Raw genomic sequence first — 14,519 nt, 5'->3', positions numbered from 1 at the left:
CAGACACACTGCATACCGAGGGGATGTAGCTCAGTGGTAGAGCACTTGCTTTGCATGGATGAGGCCCTGGGTCCAATCCCTGGCATCTCCAATTGTTTCCCTTTTTTTGACTGTCATATGGTCTCTGTCCACGAGATGGCTCTTTGAGCATGGTAATCCTCTGGTGGAATACTTCCCCTGGAAGTCATCTCTTATGGAGAAGCATAATGCACACTGCTTCAGCTGACCATGTGCTTTTCCAATCTTGCTCCCGTTTTCCCTGGTCTTTTGCTAGTGCTTCAGTTGGCAGCATATTTTGACCGGAAGAATTCTCCCAGGAAAAGATGTCTGCAGGACAGGCCCACTGCACACCGAGGGGATGTAGCTCAGTGCTAGAGCGCATGCTTCGCATGTATGAGGTCCCGGGTTCAATCCCCGGCATCTCCATTTGCATAAACATCAGTGTGATTTTGTCCCGGTTATTTTGTATTTCACACTGCAACTCGGGCCATGATTATAGGATCATCGACATTCATATCTATTTGTCTGAGAAAACGCTGGTGCCCGTATGGCAAACCTGCCTATAATATATCACTGAGGTTTACGTCCCTGCCAGTGTCAACATCCTGTATGCCTTCACAATCACTACAAATAGAAATGCACAGAGAGAAACATCACACCACAGTTTTAACGGTGCAGAATCGTGAAAGTATTGGCATTGCCTTGCGTTTCTTTTCAGTCGATTGTTTTGGTTCCGAATGTATAGCTCCACCATTGTACCTTTGTAGCATATGATGCCTAGCTTTAAAAATAATTTGTTTTCACTGGATGTGGCCACAGATGTGCCTCTGTTGTCAACCTAAGTCGATCAGGTTCTGTAACTTGTTAGTTTTGAGCTGGAATATCCTACCAGCTCTGCTGCTGGGGCCTATCTCTGGCTTCTAAAAGCAAAAGTCCTGAACATATTGATATTTTTCATTAGTTGGTCAGGGGAATTGCATGGGGGGGCAGCCTTTCTGCATGTTTCTATGGACAACCAGACACAGGTGGCTCTAAAATGAAGTCTGCCATTTGGAAACTCCAATTCGACAGTTACCGTCAGTTCTGGGCGCTGTTAGTCCCAAGCAGCCAGCCAGCATCTGGTAGATTTCACAGTTCCTTGCTGGCAGTGGGGATGTAACTCAGTGGTAGAGCACATACTTGGGAAGTATGAGGCCCCAGGTTCGATCCCAGGCATCTCCATGTGATATTTTTCCTCAATTGTGGGCTTTTTATCCTGTACATAGGAATTAGGATGATGTGTTCTTTTGCCATACTAAATCCTGTTCCTGAACGTCTTCTCTTTGGAGCCGATGATTGTGGACATGCACGGTGCACCATGCTTCAGTGTGATGTCTGCTTTTTTCATTGGAAGCCTGTTAGCCTGATCTCTTACCGGGATGACACAAGGCAGACTCGTTCAGACAGAGGGGCATTGGCTGAAAATAGTGTCTCCACCGGTCCCCCTCCTAGGCAGTGGTGTCATTCTGAGGTGCTGTGCACGCTCACCAACTATCACCCCCTCTGACCTTTCCCACCGCAGAACACCCTGAATGCATTCAGCGGGTTATGCTTCATTCTAGGGCTGCAATGGATCGCCTAGTGGCAAAACCAATGGAAGCACCATTGACCTTCCGCAGAATTCCACTGCTTGTCTGCCTAGAGAAGCGACATCTGCCGAGTGTGCTAGGGACACTCATGATGGCAGAGCTATAGAGTGGTGGGTCCACGTTGCTTTCCACTAGCCAGCAAATACAGAAGGACATCCGAAAGAGGTGTCAGTCTATCTAGCAACATATGTGGGCTTTCGGCTGGAGGAATTCCTGCGCGAAATGGTGCTATCTCATTTTTGGTGTTTGAAGACATACATATATATATATATATATATATATATATATATATATATATATATATATATTTATTTTTTCTCCATAACTACACTTCTCAAATCTGGGGCATCTATCCGAGATGGCTGTGTCACATTATGTGATGTCTCAGGCACCAACGTGATGAGATCGACCTGGCGCTTTAACTTTGTCATTGTAAGTAGTAAGATGTAATTTGGCAGTTGTTATGTTTTTTCATATGCACTACTGCAAACCCCTTTCCTTACTTAGCCCACTCCCTCCTGAAGCTTTTAGGTGTGATGAGGAAGTGTCCTCTCAGCGGGGATGTAGCTCAGTGGTAGAGCGCATGCTTTGCATGTATGAGGACCTGGGGCATTTCCACTTGTTTCTCTTTTTGACTGTCATATGATCTCTATCCACTAGATGGCCCTTTGAGCACAGTAATCCTCTGGTGGAAATCTTCCCCTGGAAGTCATCTCTTATGGAGAGGCAAAATGCACACTGCTTCAGTGTGACCATGAGGTTTTCCATTCTTGCTCCAGTTTTCCCTGCTCTTTTGCTAGTGCTTCACTCGGCAGAATGTTTTGACCAGAAGAGTTCTCCCTGAAAATTATGTCTGCGGGACAGACACACTGCATACCGAGGGGATGTAGCTCAGTGGTAGAGCACTTGCTTTGCATGGATGAGGCCCTGGGTCCAATCCCTGGCATCTCCAATTGTTTCCCTTTTTTTGACTGTCATATGGTCTCTGTCCACGAGATGGCTCTTTGAGCACGGTAATCCTCTGGTGGAATACTTCCCCTGGAAGTCATCTCTTATGGAGAAGCATAATGCACACTGCTTCAGCTGACCATGTGCTTTTCCAGTCTTGCTCCCGTTTTCCCTGGTCTTTTGCTAGTGCTTCAGTTGGCAGCATATTTTGACCGGAAGAATTCTCCCAGGAAAAGATGTCTGCAGGACAGGCCCACTGCACACCGAGGGGATGTAGCTCAGTGGTAGAGCGCATGCTTCGCATGTATGAGGTCCCGGGTTCAATCCCCGGCATCTCCATTTGCATAAACATCAGTGTGATTTTGTCCCGGTTATTTTGTATTTCACACTGCAACTCGGGCCATGATTATAGGATCATCGACATTCATATCTATTTGTCTGAGAAAACGCTGGTGCCCGTATGGCAAACCTGCCTATAATATATCACTGAGGTTTACGTCCCTGCCAGTGTCAACATCCTGTATGCCTTCACAATCACTACAAATAGAAATGCACAGAGAGAAACATCACACCACAGTTTTAACGGTGCAGAATCGTGAAAGTATTGGCATTGCCTTGCGTTTCTTTTCAGTCGATTGTTTTGGTTCCGAATGTATAGCTCCACCATTGTACCTTTGTAGCATATGATGCCTAGCTTTAAAAATAATTTGTTTTCACTGGAGGTGGCCACAGATGTGCCTCTGTTGTCAACCTAAGTCGATCAGGTTCTGTAACTTGTTAGTTTTGAGCTGGAATATCCTACCAGCTCTGCTGCTGGGGCCTATCTCTGGCTTCTAAAAGCAAAAGTCTTGAACATATTGATATTTTTCATTAGTTGGTCAGGGGAATTGCATGGGGGGGCAGCCTTTCTGCATGTTTCTATGGACAACCAGACACAGGTGGCTCTAAAATGAAGTCTGCCATTTGGAAACTCCAATTCGACAGTTACCGTCAGTTCTGGGCGCTGTTAGTCCCAAGCAGCCAGCCAGCATCTGGTAGATTTCACAGTTCCTTGCTGGCAGTGGGGATGTAACTCAGTGGTAGAGCACATACTTGGGAAGTATGAGGCCACAGGTTCTATCCCAGGCATCTCCATGTGATATTTTTCCTCAATTGTGGGCTTTTTATCCTGTACATAGGAATTAGGATGATGTGTTCTTTTGCCATACTAAATCCTGTTCCTGAACGTCTTCTCTTTGGAGCCGATGATTGTGGACATGCACGGTGCACCATGCTTCAGTGTGATGTCTGCTTTTTTCATTGGAAGCCTGTTAGCCTGATCTCTTACCGGGATGACACAAGGCAGACTCGTTCAGACAGAGGGGCATTGGGTGAAAATAGTGTCTCCACCGGTCCCCCTCCTAGGCAGTGGTGTCATTCTGAGGTGCTGTGCACGCTCACCAACTATCACCCCCTCTGACCTTTCCCACCGCAGAACACCCTGAATGCATTCAGCGGGTTATGCTTCATTCTAGGGCTGCAATGGATCGCCTAGTGGCAAAACCAATGGAAGCACCATTGACCTTCCGCAGAATTCCACTGCTTGTCTGCCTAGAGAAGCGACATCTGCCGAGTGTGCTAGGGACACTCATGACGGCAGAGCTATAGAGTGGTGGGTCCACGTTGCTTTCCACTAGCCAGCAAATACAGAAGGACATCCGAAAGAGGTGTCAGTCTATCTAGCAACATATGTGGGCTTTCGGCTGGAGGAATTCCTGCGCGAAATGGTGCTATCTCATTTTTGGTGTTTGAAGACATACATATATATATATATATATATATATATTTATTTTTTCTCCATAACTACACTTCTCAAATCTGGGGCATCTATCCGAGATGGCTGTGTCACATTATGTGATGTCTCAGGCACCAACGTGATGAGATCGACCTGGCGCTTTAACTTTGTCATTGTAAGTAGTAAGATGTAATTTGGCAGTTGTCATGTTTTTTCATATGCACAACTGCAAACCCCTTTCCTTACTTAGCCCACTCCCTCCTGAAGCTTTTAGGTGTGATGAGGAAGTGTCCTCTCAGCGGGGATGTAGCTCAGTGGTAGAGCGCATGCTTTGCATGTATGAGGACCTGGGGCATTTCCACTTGTTTCTCTTTTTGACTGTCATATGATCTCTATCCACTAGATGGCCCTTTGAGCACAGTAATCCTCTGGTGGAAATCTTCCCCTGGAAGTCATCTCTTATGGAGAAGCAAAATGCACACTGCTTCAGTGTGACCATGAGGTTTTCCATTCTTGCTCCAGTTTTCCCTGCTCTTTTGCTAGTGCTTCACTCGGCAGAATGTTTTGACCAGAAGAGTTCTCCCTGAAAATTATGTCTGCGGGACAGACACACTGCATACCGAGGGGATGTAGCTCAGTGGTAGAGCACTTGCTTTGCATGGATGAGGCCCTGGGTCCAATCCCTGGCATCTCCAATTGTTTCCCTTTTTTTGACTGTCATATGGTCTCTGTCCACGAGATGGCTCTTTGAGCATGGTAATCCTCTGGTGGAATACTTCCCCTGGAAGTCATCTCTTATGGAGAAGCATAATGCACACTGCTTCAGCTGACCATGTGCTTTTCCAGTCTTGCTCCCGTTTTCCCTGGTCTTTTGCTAGTGCTTCAGTTGGCAGCATATTTTGACCGGAAGAATTCTCCCAGGAAAAGATGTCTGCAGGACAGGCCCACTGCACACCGAGGGGATGTAGCTCAGTGCTAGAGCGCATGCTTCGCATGTATGAGGTCCCGGGTTCAATCCCCGGCATCTCCATTTGCATAAACATCAGTGTGATTTTGTCCCGGTTATTTTGTATTTCACACTGCAACTCGGGCCATGATTATAGGATCATCGACATTCATATCTATTTGTCTGAGAAAACGCTGGTGCCCGTATGGCAAACCTGCCTATACTATATCACTGAGGTTTACGTCCCTGCCAGTGTCAACATCCTGTATGCCTTCACAATCACTACAAATAGAAATGCACAGAGAGAAACATCACACCACAGTTTTAACGGTGCAGAATCGTGAAAGTATTGGCATTGCCTTGCGTTTCTTTTCAGTCGATTGTTTTGGTTCCGAATGTATAGCTCCACCATTGTACCTTTGTAGCATATGATGCCTAGCTTTAAAAATAATTTGTTTTCACTGGATGTGGCCACAGATGTGCCTCTGTTGTCAACCTAAGTCGATCAGGTTCTGTAACTTGTTAGTTTTGAGCTGGAATATCCTACCAGCTCTGCTGCTGGGGCCTATCTCTGGCTTCTAAAAGCAAAAGTCCTGAACATATTGATATTTTTCATTAGTTGGTCAGGGGAATTGCATGGGGGGGCAGCCTTTCTGCATGTTTCTATGGACAACCAGACACAGGTGGCTCTAAAATGAAGTCTGCCATTTGGAAACTCCAATTCGACAGTTACCGTCAGTTCTGGGCGCTGTTAGTCCCAAGCAGCCAGCCAGCATCTGGTAGATTTCACAGTTCCTTGCTGGCAGTGGGGATGTAACTCAGTGGTAGAGCACATACTTGGGAAGTATGAGGCCCCAGGTTCGATCCCAGGCATCTCCATGTGATATTTTTCCTCAATTGTGGGCTTTTTATCCTGTACATAGGAATTAGGATGATGTGTTCTTTTGCCATACTAAATCCTGTTCCTGAACGTCTTCTCTTTGGAGCCGATGATTGTGGACATGCACGGTGCACCATGCTTCAGTGTGATGTCTGCTTTTTTCATTGGAAGCCTGTTAGCCTGATCTCTTACCGGGATGACACAAGGCAGACTCGTTCAGACAGAGGGGCATTGGCTGAAAATAGTGTCTCCACCGGTCCCCCTCCTAGGCAGTGGTGTCATTCTGAGGTGCTGTGCACGCTCACCAACTATCACCCCCTCTGACCTTTCCCACCGCAGAACACCCTGAATGCATTCAGCGGGTTATGCTTCATTCTAGGGCTGCAATGGATCGCCTAGTGGCAAAACCAATGGAAGCACCATTGACCTTCCGCAGAATTCCACTGCTTGTCTGCCTAGAGAAGCGACATCTGCCGAGTGTGCTAGGGACACTCATGATGGCAGAGCTATAGAGTGGTGGGTCCACGTTGCTTTCCACTAGCCAGCAAATACAGAAGGACATCCGAAAGAGGTGTCAGTCTATCTAGCAACATATGTGGGCTTTCGGCTGGAGGAATTCCTGCGCGAAATGGTGCTATCTCATTTTTGGTGTTTGAAGACATACATATATATATATATATATATATATATTTATTTTTTCTCCATAACTACACTTCTCAAATCTGGGGCATCTATCCGAGATGGCTGTGTCACATTATGTGATGTCTCAGGCACCAACGTGATGAGATCGACCTGGCGCTTTAACTTTGTCATTGTAAGTAGTAAGATGTAATTTTGCAGTTGTCATGTTTTTTCATATGCACTACTGCAAACCCCTTTCCTTACTTAGCCCACTCCCTCCTGAAGCTTTTAGGTGTGATGAGGAAGTGTCCTCTCAGCGGGGATGTAGCTCAGTGGTAGAGCGCATGCTTTGCATGTATGAGGACCTGGGGCATTTCCACTTGTTTCTCTTTTTGACTGTCATATGATCTCTATCCACTAGATGGCCCTTTGAGCACAGTAATCCTCTGGTGGAAATCTTCCCCTGGAAGTCATCTCTTATGGAGAAGCAAAATGCACACTGCTTCAGTGTGACCATGAGGTTTTCCATTCTTGCTCCAGTTTTCCCTGCTCTTTTGCTAGTGCTTCACTCGGCAGAATGTTTTGACCAGAAGAGTTCTCCCTGAAAATTATGTCTGCGGGACAGACACACTGCATACCGAGGGGATGTAGCTCAGTGGTAGAGCACTTGCTTTGCATGGATGAGGCCCTGGGTCCAATCCCTGGCATCTCCAATTGTTTCCCTTTTTTTGACTGTCATATGGTCTCTGTCCACGAGATGGCTCTTTGAGCACGGTAATCCTCTGGTGGAATACTTCCCCTGGAAGTCATCTCTTATGGAGAAGCATAATGCACACTGCTTCAGCTGACCATGTGCTTTTCCAGTCTTGCTCCCGTTTTCCCTGGTCTTTTGCTAGTGCTTCAGTTGGCAGCATATTTTGACCGGAAGAATTCTCCCAGGAAAAGATGTCTGCAGGACAGGCCCACTGCACACCGAGGGGATGTAGCTCAGTGGTAGAGCGCATGCTTCGCATGTATGAGGTCCCGGGTTCAATCCCCGGCATCTCCATTTGCATAAACATCAGTGTGATTTTGTCCCGGTTATTTTGTATTTCACACTGCAACTCGGGCCATGATTATAGGATCATCGACATTCATATCTATTTGTCTGAGAAAACGCTGGTGCCCGTATGGCAAACCTGCCTATAATATATCACTGAGGTTTACGTCCCTGCCAGTGTCAACATCCTGTATGCCTTCACAATCACTACAAATAGAAATGCACAGAGAGAAACATCACACCACAGTTTTAACGGTGCAGAATCGTGAAAGTATTGGCATTGCCTTGCGTTTCTTTTCAGTCGATTGTTTTGGTTCCGAATGTATAGCTCCACCATTGTACCTTTGTAGCATATGATGCCTAGCTTTAAAAATAATTTGTTTTCACTGGATCTGGATGTGGCCACAGATGTGCCTCTGTTGTCAACCTAAGTCGATCAGGTTCTGTAACTTGTTAGTTTTGAGCTGGAATATCCTACCAGCTCTGCTGCTGGGGCCTATCTCTGGCTTCTAAAAGCAAAAGTCTTGAACATATTGATATTTTTCATTAGTTGGTCAGGGGAATTGCATGGGGGGGCAGCCTTTCTGCATGTTTCTATGGACAACCAGACACAGGTGGCTCTAAAATGAAGTCTGCCATTTGGAAACTCCAATTCGACAGTTACCGTCAGTTCTGGGCGCTGTTAGTCCCAAGCAGCCAGCCAGCATCTGGTAGATTTCACAGTTCCTTGCTGGCAGTGGGGATGTAACTCAGTGGTAGAGCACATACTTGGGAAGTATGAGGCCACAGGTTCGATCCCAGGCATCTCCATGTGATATTTTTCCTCAATTGTGGGCTTTTTATCCTGTACATAGGAATTAGGATGATGTGTTCTTTTGCCATACTAAATCCTGTTCCTGAACGTCTTCTCTTTGGAGCCGATGATTGTGGACATGCACGGTGCACCATGCTTCAGTGTGATGTCTGCTTTTTTCATTGGAAGCCTGTTAGCCTGATCTCTTACCGGGATGACACAAGGCAGACTCGTTCAGACAGAGGGGCATTGGCTGAAAATAGTGTCTCCACCGGTCCCCCTGCTAGGCAGTGGTGTCATTCTGAGGTGCTGTGCACGCTCACCAACTATCACCCCCTCTGACCTTTCCCACCGCAGAACACCCTGAATGCATTCAGCGGGTTATGCTTCATTCTAGGGCTGCAATGGATCGCCTAGTGGCAAAACCAATGGAAGCACCATTGACCTTCCGCAGAATTCCACTGCTTGTCTGCCTAGAGAAGCGACATCTGCCGAGTGTGCTAGGGACACTCATGACGGCAGAGCTATAGAGTGGTGGGTCCACGTGGCTTTCCACTAGCCAGCAAATACAGAAGGACATCCGAAAGAGGTGTCAGTCTATCTAGCAACATATGTGGGCTTTCGGCTGGAGGAATTCCTGCGCGAAATGGTGCTATCTCATTTTTGGTGTTTGAAGACATACATATATATATATATATATATATATTTATTTTTTCTCCATAACTACACTTCTCAAATCTGGGGCATCTATCCGAGATGGCTGTGTCACATTATGTGATGTCTCAGGCACCAACGTGATGAGATCGACCTGGCGCTTTAACTTTGTCATTGTAAGTAGTAAGATGTAATTTGGCAGTTGTCATGTTTTTTCATATGCACTACTGCAAACCCCTTTCCTTACTTAGCCCACTCCCTCCTGAAGCTTTTAGGTGTGATGAGGAAGCGTCCTCTCAGCGGGGATGTAGCTCAGTGGTAGAGCGCATGCTTTGCATGTATGAGGACCTGGGGCATTTCCACTTGTTTCTCTTTTTGACTGTCATATGATCTCTATCCACTAGATGGCCCTTTGAGCACAGTAATCCTCTGGTGGAAATCTTCCCCTGGAAGTCATCTCTTATGGAGAAGCAAAATGCACACTGCTTCAGTGTGACCATGAGGTTTTCCATTCTTGCTCCAGTTTTCCCTGCTCTTTTGCTAGTGCTTCACTCGGCAGAATGTTTTGACCAGAAGAGTTCTCCCTGAAAATGATGTCTGCGGGACAGACACACTGCATACCGAGGGGATGTAGCTCAGTGGTAGAGCACTTGCTTTGCATGGATGAGGCCCTGGGTCCAATCCCTGGCATCTCCAATTGTTTCCCTTTTTTTGACTGTCATATGGTCTCTGTCCACGAGATGGCTCTTTGAGCACGGTAATCCTCTGGTGGAATACTTCCCCTGGAAGTCATCTCTTATGGAGAAGCATAATGCACACTGCTTCAGCTGACCATGTGCTTTTCCAGTCTTGCTCCCGTTTTCCCTGGTCTTTTGCTAGTGCTTCAGTTGGCAGCATATTTTGACCGGAAGAATTCTCCCAGGAAAAGATGTCTGCAGGACAGGCCCACTGCACACCGAGGGGATGTAGCTCAGTGGTAGAGCGCATGCTTCGCATGTATGAGGTCCCGGGTTCAATCCCCGGCATCTCCATTTGCATAAACATCAGTGTGATTTTGTCCCGGTTATTTTGTATTTCACACTGCAACTCGGGCCATGATTATAGGATCATCGACATTCATATCTATTTGTCTGAGAAAACGCTGGTGCCCGTATGGCAAACCTGCCTATAATATATCACTGAGGTTTACGTCCCTGCCAGTGTCAACATCCTGTATGCCTTCACAATCACTACAAATAGAAATGCACAGAGAGAAACATCACACCACAGTTTTAACGGTGCAGAATCGTGAAAGTATTGGCATTGCCTTGCGTTTCTTTTCAGTCGATTGTTTTGGTTCCGAATGTATAGCTCCACCATTGTACCTTTGTAGCATATGATGCCTAGCTTTAAAAATAATTTGTTTTCACTGGATGTGGCCACAGATGTGCCTCTGTTGTCAACCTAAGTCGATCAGGTTCTGTAACTTGTTAGTTTTGAGCTGGAATATCCTACCAGCTCTGCTGCTGGGGCCTATCTCTGGCTTCTAAAAGCAAAAGTCTTGAACATATTGATATTTTTCATTAGTTGGTCAGGGGAATTGCATGGGGGGGCAGCCTTTCTGCATGTTTCTATGGACAACCAGACACAGGTGGCTCTAAAATGAAGTCTGCCATTTGGAAACTCCAATTCGACAGTTACCGTCAGTTCTGGGCGCTGTTAGTCCCAAGCAGCCAGCCAGCATCTGGTAGATTTCACAGTTCCTTGCTGGCAGTGGGGATGTAACTCAGTGGTAGAGCACATACTTGGGAAGTATGAGGCCACAGGTTCGATCCCAGGCATCTCCATGTGATATTTTTCCTCAATTGTGGGCTTTTTATCCTGTACATAGGAATTAGGATGATGTGTTCTTTTGCCATACTAAATCCTGTTCCTGAACGTCTTCTCTTTGGAGCCGATGATTGTGGACATGCACGGTGCACCATGCTTCAGTGTGATGTCTGCTTTTTTCATTGGAAGCCTGTTAGCCTGATCTCTTACCGGGATGACACAAGGCAGACTCGTTCAGACAGAGGGGCATTGGCTGAAAATAGTGTCTCCACCGGTCCCCCTGCTAGGCAGTGGTGTCATTCTGAGGTGCTGTGCACGCTCACCAACTATCACCCCCTCTGACCTTTCCCACCGCAGAACACCCTGAATGCATTCAGCGGGTTATGCTTCATTCTAGGGCTGCAATGGATCGCCTAGTGGCAAAACCAATGGAAGCACCATTGACCTTCCGCAGAATTCCACTGCTTGTCTGCCTAGAGAAGCGACATCTGCCGAGTGTGCTAGGGACACTCATGACGGCAGAGCTATAGAGTGGTGGGTCCACGTTGCTTTCCACTAGCCAGCAAATACAGAAGGACATCCGAAAGAGGTGTCAGTCTATCTAGCAACATATGTGGGCTTTCGGCTGGAGGAATTCCTGCGCGAAATGGTGCTATCTCATTTTTGGTGTTTGAAGACATACATATATATATATATATATATATATATTTATTTTTTCTCCATAACTACACTTCTCAAATCTGGGGCATCTATCCGAGATGGCTGTGTCACATTATGTGATGTCTCAGGCACCAACGTGATGAGATCGACCTGGCGCTTTAACTTTGTCATTGTAAGTAGTAAGATGTAATTTGGCAGTTGTCATGTTTTTTCATATGCACTACTGCAAACCCCTTTCCTTACTTAGCCCACTCCCTCCTGAAGCTTTTAGGTGTGATGAGGAAGCGTCCTCTCAGCGGGGATGTAGCTCAGTGGTAGAGCGCATGCTTTGCATGTATGAGGACCTGGGGCATTTCCACTTGTTTCTCTTTTTGACTGTCATATGATCTCTATCCACTAGATGGCCCTTTGAGCACAGTAATCCTCTGGTGGAAATCTTCCCCTGGAAGTCATCTCTTATGGAGAAGCAAAATGCACACTGCTTCAGTGTGACCATGAGGTTTTCCATTCTTGCTCCAGTTTTCCCTGCTCTTTTGCTAGTGCTTCACTCGGCAGAATGTTTTGACCAGAAGAGTTCTCCCTGAAAATTATGTCTGCGGGACAGACACACTGCATACCGAGGGGATGTAGCTCAGTGGTAGAGCACTTGCTTTGCATGGATGAGGCCCTGGGTCCAATCCCTGGCATCTCCAATGGTTTCCCTTTTTTTGACTGTCATATGGTCTCTGTCCACGAGATGGCTCTTTGAGCACGGTAATCCTCTGGTGGAATACTTCCCCTGGAAGTCATCTCTTATGGAGAAGCATAATGCACACTGCTTCAGCTGACCATGTGCTTTTCCAGTCTTGCTCCCGTTTTCCCTGGTCTTTTGCTAGTGCTTCAGTTGGCAGCATATTTTGACCGGAAGAATTCTCCCAGGAAAAGATGTCTGCAGGACAGGCCCACTGCACATCGAGGGGATGTAGCTCAGTGGTAGAGCGCATGCTTCGCATGTATGAGGTCCCGGGTTCAATCCCCGGCATCTCCATTTGCATAAACATCAGTGTGATTTTGTCCCGGTTATTTTGTATTTCACACTGCAACTCGGGCCATGATTATAGGATCATCGACATTCATATCTATTTGTCTGAGAAAACGCTGGTGCCCGTATGGCAAACCTGCCTATAATATATCACTGAGGTTTACGTCCCTGCCAGTGTCAACATCCTGTATGCCTTCACAATCACTACAAATAGAAATGCACAGAGAGAAACATCACACCACAGTTTTAACGGTGCAGAATCGTGAAAGTATTGGCATTGCCTTGCGTTTCTTTTCAGTCGATTGTTTTGGTTCCGAATGTATAGCTCCACCATTGTACCTTTGTAGCATATGATGCCTAGCTTTAAAAATAATTTGTTTTCACTGGATCTGGATGTGGCCACAGATGTGCCTCTGTTGTCAACCTAAGTCGATCAGGTTCTGTAACTTGTTAGTTTTGAGCTGGAATATCCTACCAGCTCTGCTGCTGGGGCCTATCTCTGGCTTCTAAAAGCAAAAGTCTTGAACATATTGATATTTTTCATTAGTTGGTCAGGGGAATTGCATGGGGGGGCAGCCTTTCTGCATGTTTCTATGGACAACCAGACACAGGTGGCTCTAAAATGAAGTCTGCCATTTGGAAACTCCAATTCGACAGTTACCGTCAGTTCTGGGCGCTGTTAGTCCCAAGCAGCCAGCCAGCATCTGGTAGATTTCACAGTTCCTTGCTGGCAGTGGGGATGTAACTCAGTGGTAGAGCACATACTTGGGAAGTATGAGGCCACAGGTTCGATCCCAGGCATCTCCATGTGATATTTTTCCTCAATTGTGGGCTTTTTATCCTGTACATAGGAATTAGGATGATGTGTTCTTTTGCCATACTAAATCCTGTTCCTGAACGTCTTCTCTTTGGAGCCGATGATTGTGGACATGCACGGTGCACCATGCTTCAGTGTGATGTCTGCTTTTTTCATTGGAAGCCTGTTAGCCTGATCTCTTACCGGGATGACACAAGGCAGACTCGTTCAGACAGAGGGGCATTGGCTGAAAATAGTGTCTCCACCGGTCCCCCTGCTAGGCAGTGGTGTCATTCTGAGGTGCTGTGCACGCTCACCAACTATCACCCCCTCTGACCTTTCCCACCGCAGAACACCCTGAATGCATTCAGCGGGTTATGCTTCATTCTAGGGCTGCAATGGATCGCCTAGTGGCAAAACCAATGGAAGCACCATTGACCTTCCGCAGAATTCCACTGCTTGTCTGCCTAGAGAAGCGACATCTGCCGAGTGTGCTAGGGACACTCATGACGGCAGAGCTATAGAGTGGTGGGTCCACGTGGCTTTCCACTAGCCAGCAAATACAGAAGGACATCCGAAAGAGGTGTCAGTCTATCTAGCAACATATGTGGGCTTTCGGCTGGAGGAATTCCTGCGCGAAATGGTGCTATCTCATTTTTGGTGTTTGAAGACATACATATATATATATATATATATATTTATTTTTTCTCCATAACTACACTTCTCAAATCTGGGGCATCTATCCGAGATGGCTGTGTCACATTATGTGATGTCTCAGGCACCAACGTGATGAGATCGACCTGGCGCTTTAACTTTGTCATTGTAAGTAGTAAGATGTAATTTGGCAGTTGTCATGTTTTTTCATATGCACTACTGCAAACCCCTTTCCTTACTTAGCCCACTCCCTCCTGAAGCTTTTAGGTGTGATGAGGAAGCGTCCTCTCAGCGGG

The 14,519-nt window shown here is 46.5% G+C and overlaps 8 non-coding genes across 8 annotated transcripts; all 8 read left to right on the top strand.

Annotated features, from left to right (window-relative positions):
* The first annotated feature begins 354 nt into the window (after nt 1-354).
* Nucleotides 355-426, top strand: TRNAA-CGC (transfer RNA alanine (anticodon CGC)). Its single transcript has one exon. It is a non-coding gene; the product is annotated as a tRNA-Ala (tRNA).
* Nucleotides 427-1,149: 723 nt separating this feature from the next.
* Nucleotides 1,150-1,221, top strand: TRNAP-GGG (transfer RNA proline (anticodon GGG)). Its single transcript has one exon. It is a non-coding gene; the product is annotated as a tRNA-Pro (tRNA).
* Nucleotides 1,222-2,843: 1,622 nt separating this feature from the next.
* Nucleotides 2,844-2,915, top strand: TRNAA-CGC (transfer RNA alanine (anticodon CGC)). Its single transcript has one exon. It is a non-coding gene; the product is annotated as a tRNA-Ala (tRNA).
* Nucleotides 2,916-5,308: 2,393 nt separating this feature from the next.
* TRNAA-CGC (transfer RNA alanine (anticodon CGC)) lies at nt 5,309-5,380 on the top strand. Its single transcript has one exon. It is a non-coding gene; the product is annotated as a tRNA-Ala (tRNA).
* Nucleotides 5,381-6,103: 723 nt separating this feature from the next.
* TRNAP-GGG (transfer RNA proline (anticodon GGG)) lies at nt 6,104-6,175 on the top strand. The gene has a single exon. It is a non-coding gene; the product is annotated as a tRNA-Pro (tRNA).
* A 1,598-nt stretch (nt 6,176-7,773) lies between these two features.
* Nucleotides 7,774-7,845, top strand: TRNAA-CGC (transfer RNA alanine (anticodon CGC)). Its single transcript has one exon. It is a non-coding gene; the product is annotated as a tRNA-Ala (tRNA).
* A 2,397-nt stretch (nt 7,846-10,242) lies between these two features.
* Nucleotides 10,243-10,314, top strand: TRNAA-CGC (transfer RNA alanine (anticodon CGC)). The gene has a single exon. It is a non-coding gene; the product is annotated as a tRNA-Ala (tRNA).
* Nucleotides 10,315-12,707: 2,393 nt separating this feature from the next.
* TRNAA-CGC (transfer RNA alanine (anticodon CGC)) lies at nt 12,708-12,779 on the top strand. The gene has a single exon. It is a non-coding gene; the product is annotated as a tRNA-Ala (tRNA).
* The last annotated feature ends 1,740 nt before the right edge of the window (nt 12,780-14,519 follow it).

This window comes from Ambystoma mexicanum, assembly GCF_040938575.1.
Source record: "Ambystoma mexicanum isolate Mex_15411 chromosome 12 unlocalized genomic scaffold, UKY_AmexF1_1 Mex_chr12_unloc.1, whole genome shotgun sequence".
Taxonomy (NCBI): domain Eukaryota; kingdom Metazoa; phylum Chordata; class Amphibia; order Caudata; family Ambystomatidae; genus Ambystoma; species Ambystoma mexicanum.
This window is presented reverse-complemented; position numbering and strand designations above follow the sequence as displayed.